General features: G+C 32.8%; 1 pseudogene; it reads left to right on the top strand.

Moving 5' to 3' along the window:
• The first annotated feature begins 6,430 nt into the window (after window positions 1-6,430).
• LOC131631234 (calcium-transporting ATPase 1, endoplasmic reticulum-type-like) lies at window positions 6,431-7,495 on the top strand (annotated as a pseudogene).
• Window positions 7,496-8,411: the final 916 nt, after the last annotated feature.

The following is an 8,411-nucleotide window of genomic DNA, read 5'->3' as shown; positions in this document are numbered from 1 at the left end:
GGGCAAATCCAAACCAAATTGAAATCCAAATCAAATCATAGTCTTTGATTCATGCATTTTTTTAGTTCGAGCAAAAACCGAACAAAATCAATGAAATCTGATGTTAATTGGTTAGGGTATTGGATTTTCAAAACTCTACCGCGGGCCCGTCTACTCGAACCAACCATAACTAATTTGTATAATTTATACCATAATTATCATAAAAACTATAAAGTATTCTACCTCAAAAAGGAAAAAAATGAATTTCCATTTGTGACATTCACAATCTATATGGAGAAACGAAAAAAATTAAAAATTTTATATTATTATTGAAATTTAGTTGATGTAATTTAGATATGTTTAAAAAATATTTGTACACATTTGATTTTAGTGTATCCGATCAATCCAACCCAAACCAGCTCGTTATTTTTTGGTTTGGTTCAGTTTGGACTTTATCGCAAAAATGTGCAAATGCGATCCAAACCAATCCATATCTTTTTGATCGGTTTGGACATCGAATTCTTTCAAACCGAATCAAACCGGCCCGCGAATACCCCTAGTTGGTGGAGAATGGAGTCCCTTTCCCCATCAACAACAACACTTTCATGTTCCTCTATACGATAAAGTAAGTATATAACACTCTTTCAATTTTCTCACTTTATGCTAAATAGCTGTAAATAATTTGTATTATCTTTCCTTGCTTTAGGTTTTGTGTACGAGGAATGGATTACAGCAAGAGTCCTAGATGAAATGTAGGTTTCTGTCGCAGTCTTTTGGATCACATTAGACCAAATGATGTATTATCACCAAATAATACATCTTATAAATAATTTATTTTTAAAGTTATCATTCTTAAAATAATTTTTTATGTGCAGTTTATTTGGACACCATATTTGAGATTGGACCATCAACCCAACCCCGATGATGCGGCAATTTAGACTGCAAAAACTACAACCATTCGGTTCAACGTCGGGATATGCACCACAATGACTGGGTCAAAATGTAGTTTGGCATGCATCAGGAAATTTCGGCCAACCCAATGTGTTTGTCACCATGGCATCTCCTTAGAGTCGACGTCCAATGGGCTTATGCCAATTGGAAAGAATACGCTCTAGAATGGTGTCGGATGTGGAAGAGACGTGAACATTTTGTCCTACAATTTCCTGTCGCACCCGAGAACCAAATAATGCGTCATACACAGCTAAATATATGAGTTGTTACAGATCGATTACTGCACCTCAAATGTTTGTGTCCGACCCGAGGTATTTGACCGACCCGCACGCTCGAGCTGCATTGTCATCAAATACACAACAACATTACCAACAAACATACATCCCTAACATCAAACCCAACATACTTCCACCACTCAACTAACACAACGACGAAATCGATCCACAAGCACCCAACCACATCACCAAGACCAATACCAAGACCAACAAATGCCACATACTCAAACTCAAAATCAAGAATATATACCTTACAACTAACAACCCCATGTGAGTTCATCCGCTAGTCACCTTAGCCCCGACCTAGGCGAACATGCAGAATATTCTCCAACCAACCTAACTTACACACAACACAACCATCTCATCATCGTATCACCCAACACACATATGACTACCAAACTCCACAAGACCAATTTCCTTTTTGCCCCCACTTATTCAAACGACTAGTGCTACCGGCCACCCATCGAGCCCATACCCCCACCAACATGACCAAACTTTAAGAACATGGGTATTCGACTTTTCGAAAGCGAGTCTTTTAGATATGCTGACCTGACGGATTTCATGGACTCGTATCACATTGACTTCACTGGGCCATCGACCCAACTACAACAGAAAATTCATAGAGGACGAGTTATTATGAGAGGATGGGGATGGGAAAATTAGGTCTTGCTGTAATTTACATTTCCACTATATAATAGTTTATTTAAATTGATATTACTAGTTTTTTATTTTTAAATATTTTTTATTATTTAAAAATATGCAGATACACTCATACGCCAGTTGAGATTACGCATATTCATCATGCATGATGCATGCATGCATGCGCCATTTGACTTGGTGCATGTAATGCATGTCCCGGTCCATTTGGCTATCCTCTTTAAAATTAGTGCATGCGCCATCTCAACTGACATGCATGCTTTTTTATTTTTGAAACCTATTTGTGTAATTTTTTTACAAAACATGATTATTGATGTATCTTAATTTCAATAGTTGGTTATTGGTAAAAAAAGTTCAAAACTTACACGATACGAGTGAACTTACATATGGTTGAATTTTAAAATTTAAAATGAATAAAAATAGGATGAAATTGTTGCTAAAATTTAAAGGGCAAAAAATTTCAACCATACATATATAATACATATAAAAAAAATGCTAACGAATGCCTTTTAGACATTCTTTAAGTGGTTAAAGTGATAAAAAAATTTAAAAATACGTGTATTTAATGCATTGGATATTGAAAAATTAACTTTTATAAATAATATTTTTTTTATTATCTTTAAAGGACATCTCAAAGGCTCTCGTTCGTTAGCATGACTCATACATAATTTTATTCTATTAATGTATAAATATTAAAATGGTATGAATAACTTTGTATTTGAATTTAAATATAAGATATTTTCTTAAAGTAAATCATACAATCATACAATATAATAAAGTAAGATGAGTATTTTGGCAAGTTTGACACTTGGCAAATTCTCAACCTTTCTATCATATTTACATGTTTCTATAAGAGGAAAGTTTTAATTATTATAATTCTATTTTTTAAAAATTAAATAAATATAAATGTACAAAATTTGTTTGTTATGGGATACGTGAAATCATGTTTGCTTGAGCCATTGGAAAAATAATGTATTATGATGACTCTAAATTAATTCTTTGGGAGAAGCGTAAAATATTTCAAAATCACATTGAGAGAAGGAAAATTATTGATATCCAATAGTTCTTTGGGAGAAGAGAGAAGTAAAATTATTTGTATCAATTGGGAATCCAATAGTTCTTTGGGGAAGCTTAAAATATTTAAATTCCCTTTATCTTTCTCCTTCAAACACACTATATAACAATCTCCATTTTCTCCTCATTACAAACACCGAAAATCACCATCAAAATACCATTAAAACTCTGCCAAATTTCTTTCTCAAAACCTTTAAGTCTGCCGCCCTCAACCTTGCTACATAACTCACTCACAACCTCCCGAAAACCGTAGCTTATTCTCACCCTCAATATTCACATTCAAAACCACAACCGCAACAACTCCACACTCACGGCATTAATAACAAATAATAAGAGAAGAAGATTCAGAGCCCAAGAACAAAAGCAAAACGCAGAAGAAGAGAAAGTACCATATTCATTTTTTGTTGCAACTTTTTGCTACTTTTGATTTGTGTTTCTATTTGATTTGAGTTCCGTGTAACGTGTAATCGTCCCTAACAATAATGAAATATGTGTTTGGAGTTCATGGGGAGGAGCGTTTATTTATGTTGGTTTATGTAATTTGATGTTGATTTTGAGAGATAAAGAGGCGTAAAGTCTCGTGAGCGTTTAAGAGAGAGTAGAGGTTTTCTCTGAGAATAAACAGAGATTGAGAGATGAATCAGTGTATGAGAGAAAAAGTGTTTTGCTTTTATTTTAATGAATTTTGATAAAATAAATCATACAATATAATAAAGCAAGATGAGTATTTTGGCAAGTTTGACACTTGGCAAATTCTCAACTTTCTATCATATTTACATGTTTCTATAAGAGAAAAGTTTTAATTATTATAATTCTATTTTTTAAAAATTAAATAAATATAAATGTACAAAATTTGTTTGTTATGGGATACGTGAAATCATGTTTGCTTGAGCCATTGGAAAAATAATGTATTATGATGACTCTAAATTAATTCTTTGGGAGAAGCGTAAAATATTTCAAAATCACATTGAGAGAAGGAAAATTATTGATATCCAATAGTTCTTTGGGAGAAGAGAGAAGTAAAATTATTTGTATCAATTGGGAATCCAATAGTTCTTTGGGGAAGCTTAAAATATTTAAATTCCCTTTATCACATAGTGTTAGCACATCTATTAGCCTCGCGGAAGACATGTGTGAAATTCACGGCAACATCACCGCTATAAGAACTTTAATACTTCTAAACAGTCCATAAACTGCTCCATTCTGTCTACTTTTAAACAAATGTCTAATTCTATTCATGAGATTTACGTATTTATAGAAAATATTTATTTGGAATTTCAAAAGAGCATTAAAACAACGCCTTAAAACATCATTAGTGTAATTTATTTTAACGCCTTAAAACAACGCACTAATGTGATTTTTGTTTGTAGTACTTTTCAATCAAGATGATGGAATGGATAGTTGCTACTTCTTACTCTGCTGGTGATAGGTTTTACACTGACCCAAGTAAACTCTTGAATTTGTTTTCCATTTCTATTTTGAATTTTTGTGCTTAACTATGCTACTTTTGAATTTGAATTACGTCGAATACCGTCATGTTTGTTTATCAGAGTCATAATATGGTTTGTTTATTCAAATAATGTAGCATAGTTGTCCCTTAGGATGTGGACATGGGATCACGTAGTCTAAACTACAAGTCACTTTAGGCAAGAATCACATTTGATTGTGTTAGAATGATTTATTTGGAAAATGTGTTGAGTTTTCAATAATGATTAGTTATGCTGTAAAAGGTTAATGCTTTTCCTTTTCCAGCAGCCATGCAATAACGGAGGCTGAGAATTTTTTATGGATATGGCCACTTTCGGCAAGAATCACATTTGATTTTGTCAGAATGATTTATTTGCAAAATCTGTTTTGAGTTTTCAATCAATATTAGTTATGCTGTCCAAGGTTTTCTTCTTTTATATTTTATACCTGGTGTTTTATATGATAGTAGGGGCTGCTAGACATAAAGTGTTCTATCCTGTAGGTGTTGCCGATATACTGAAGGTTGGTTCATTCTGCAAATTATATGTTCTAAGTTTTTATTTTTGTGATGTGAGATTTTTGGTATATTGTTGACCCTAACAGACAAGAACAACCAATGCCTTTTCTTACTACTAGATGGTTTTGGCTTGATGATTCAAATGACTACATAATGATATCTATTATGTTACTTGGAAAATTATATCTAATGTCATATCAGTTAAATCCAAATCCTTTTAATGACCAGAACACATTATCGTTTATTACTTGAATATATGGAAACTTACTTTGTTCCATATCAAAAAACATGGAATTTGTGTCAAGTATGCTTTTCGACTATACGAATGTAAAAGTCACCTGTGTAAGAAGTTGTTAAATGATGCAACTGTGTTATGTCTTAATTTGTTGTCTATGGCTCTTAACCCTTTGTTTGCAATAATTTGGTTATCCGTTTTCTTCAGACATTTTCCCCTTTCTTTGTCCCTCCCCCATGCTCATGTAAGAGGAAACCATTTAAGATGCAAGTTTCCACGGAATTTTTCGTACATTCCGTGGAATTAGTTGTGATACCGCTAAGTTTAATATTTTTATATGAAGTCCAAAGAGAATCAAAGAATGTTAAATCTTCAAATAATAAATTAGCATTAATTACAGCTAATTTTTAGTTAGATTTGCAGATTGGAGATATTATGAGACCTAACTGTGTACTCTGTTATTGACCTGTTTTTTTTTTGCATTTGATGTCTATAAGTAGTATGTCTTTATTATCTTTCTTGAAATAGAGTAATGCTCCTTCTTTGCATGATCACATGATGTACAATTTGTTGAATACTGTTGGCAGGAGCTGGAGAGAAAAAACTAAGCCCCATTGAAGATATTTCATCTCTAGATTTAAGAATGTAAGTAAACTATCCACTTTTATTTGAAGTTAACATCATTTTTTGTTATGTACTTTTGTATTTCAAGGACTATTGATACATCAATTTTACAGACAACTCTTTTGGTTCTCTAATATGACTCCTAATACAAATATTCTCCATATTTTAAATATTTTAATTTGACTTCTTTAAAGGGGGGATGTATTTTAGAGGGTGAAATGCAGAGGATTAGAAATCAACAAGAGGTTGTGATAAAATATGTGTATGTATAAAAATACAATGAAGTTGTCAAAAATCTACCATTAATTTTCTAATCAACAGTTATAATTTGGCAATAGTAGGTAAAATATTTGGTTGTTGTTGTGGGTTAGAGAAGTAAATTGCAACCCACTTTAGAGGAGTCAAATCCTAAATATTTTATATGTTGCTCCTGAGCTTTTACTAACATCGAATCTAATCAATCTAAAGGTAAAGGAGAATGTTGCTTTTGAAACTTGAAATTTGGATAAACGTTTTCCATTCATCATTCATGTCGGCAATTTGTTTTGTTTGGAGGGAAAAAGTTGCATGGCCAATTATCCTGGCTACTGATTTCCTTCTAGAGATCGACACTAAGTCACCAACGCACACAACACTGACATGTAAACATGCATGGAGATTAATGGTATAAATTTATCTCATCTGCTGGCATTATAAAAGATAGTGAGAGTATCAAAATTAGCAGAAAGAAAACCAGGGGGTATCCAGGGTCAAGAAGAAAACCAACTTACAATGGTATCTTCTAGAAAAATTCAAGAGCCTGAGCTGTGCCATATCGAATCTAATAACCAACTAAGTGCCTTCTCTCACATTCTCTGTCTCTATTTATAGAGTCATGGACCCCTGCAACAGCTTTGGGATTTAATCCTCCAGATAAGGATATAATGAAGAAGCCTCCTCGTCGCAATGACGACTCACTGATTAACCTGTGGATTTTATTTCGCTGTCTGGTAATTTGCTTTCTCTTTCTTTCTGGTTATATCTTTATTGGGCTGTAGATGTTTTATGTTTTAAACGCTGATAATATGTCTCTTAACTCTAATCTTCTCCCTATTGTTATACTTCACAGGTTATTGGAATTTATGTTGGATTAGTTATTGTTGGCGTCTTCACTATATGGTATACACATGGTTCCCTTTTGGGAATTGACCTCGGTGGGGATGGACATACTCTTGTGACTTACTCTCAGCTGGCCAACTGGGGTCAATGCTCCTCTTGGAATAACTTCACTGCAGCTCCCTTAACCGCTGGTTCTAGAGTCATCTCTTTTGACGATAACCCATGTGACTACTTCCATACCGGTAAAGTCAAAGTTATGACATTGTCCCTCTGTGTGTTGGTAGCCATTGAAATGTTCAATTCTCTCAATGTCCATATCATTTGGGCTGCACTTTTTTATCTTCAATGTGCCATTCTTAGCTCAAGTATTTAGCATTGTGCCCCTGAGCTTCAATGAGTGGCTTTTGGTTTTGGCGGTTGCGTTGCCGGTTATTCTAATTGACGAGGTTCTGAAATTCGTTGGGAGATGTACAAGCGTGTCTGCAAGAAGATCAAAGCAAAAGTCAGAGTAGACAACTTATAGTAGTCTTAGAAATTGATCAATCTTTGAATAGTTTGAAAGTTGTTATCCTTAGACTGAAGAGGTGACCTCAACACCAATTAATTGTATAAGTACAATTTTAGGCCTCCATGTAGTCATCAGCCCATTTTACAATGAGGGATGATTTGCATATGGTTAGTATATTTCTTTTTTTGGTTTATTTATCATCCTTTTTGTTTTGTCCTTTGAACCTTTCAGGAATTTCAAAAGGAAGGAAAAAACCTTTTATAAGTTTTTCACATTTGGCTTCCTGAAAAAGCATAATCAGCCTCTGGTTATTTTTTGTTTGGTTTATTTTCTGATGCGTACGTAGTCCTCATGAACTTTAGAAATCGTAAGATGGATGATTTTGTTTGGTTTTACATTATGTTTGAACTTCAGTTTGATAGTCTTAACATTCGGAGAGTAATGGATTGATTGAAACATTTGTTTGAATCCGTGCAATGTTGGTTGTTCCAAACTTAAATTCAAACAGATCACCCTCCCAACATGACACTCTATTTTAAAAACGTGTATAGTACTCCTACACTCATATTATTACATTTAACAACTTTTCTTTTTTAAAATTATTATTAATACTATGAATACTATGAATAGTATTCTTATACTCTTTTCATACACTCTATTCCAAAAAATGATGATTAAAGGTTAATACATTTTCCACTGGATTATTTTGATTTTTTTAATTTAAGATATAATATTTTTTGTGATAATATATATAAATTTGAAATATATATTATTAATGTAAAACAATTTTGATAAAAATATTTAATTTTTCTTTTAAAAATAAGTATTTTCTTAAAAAATAATAATTTTTTTTTGGTAAAACAATTTTGTTTTTTTATTTACACTTTTATTACATTTTGAAAACAAAAGTGTGCTAACACATCAGTACCTGTGCGAATGCACGGGTAACACACCAGTACTGTCTCAATGCACGGGTAACCATACCAGAATTTGTGCGAATCTACGGTTATTTTATCCTTTTTACAA

The sequence above is a fragment of the Vicia villosa genome, unplaced genomic scaffold (assembly GCF_029867415.1).
Source record: "Vicia villosa cultivar HV-30 ecotype Madison, WI unplaced genomic scaffold, Vvil1.0 ctg.000794F_1_1, whole genome shotgun sequence".
Lineage (NCBI taxonomy): Eukaryota > Viridiplantae > Streptophyta > Magnoliopsida > Fabales > Fabaceae > Vicia > Vicia villosa.
Note: the sequence above shows the minus strand (reverse complement) of the source record. Positions and strands in the feature narration are given on the sequence as shown.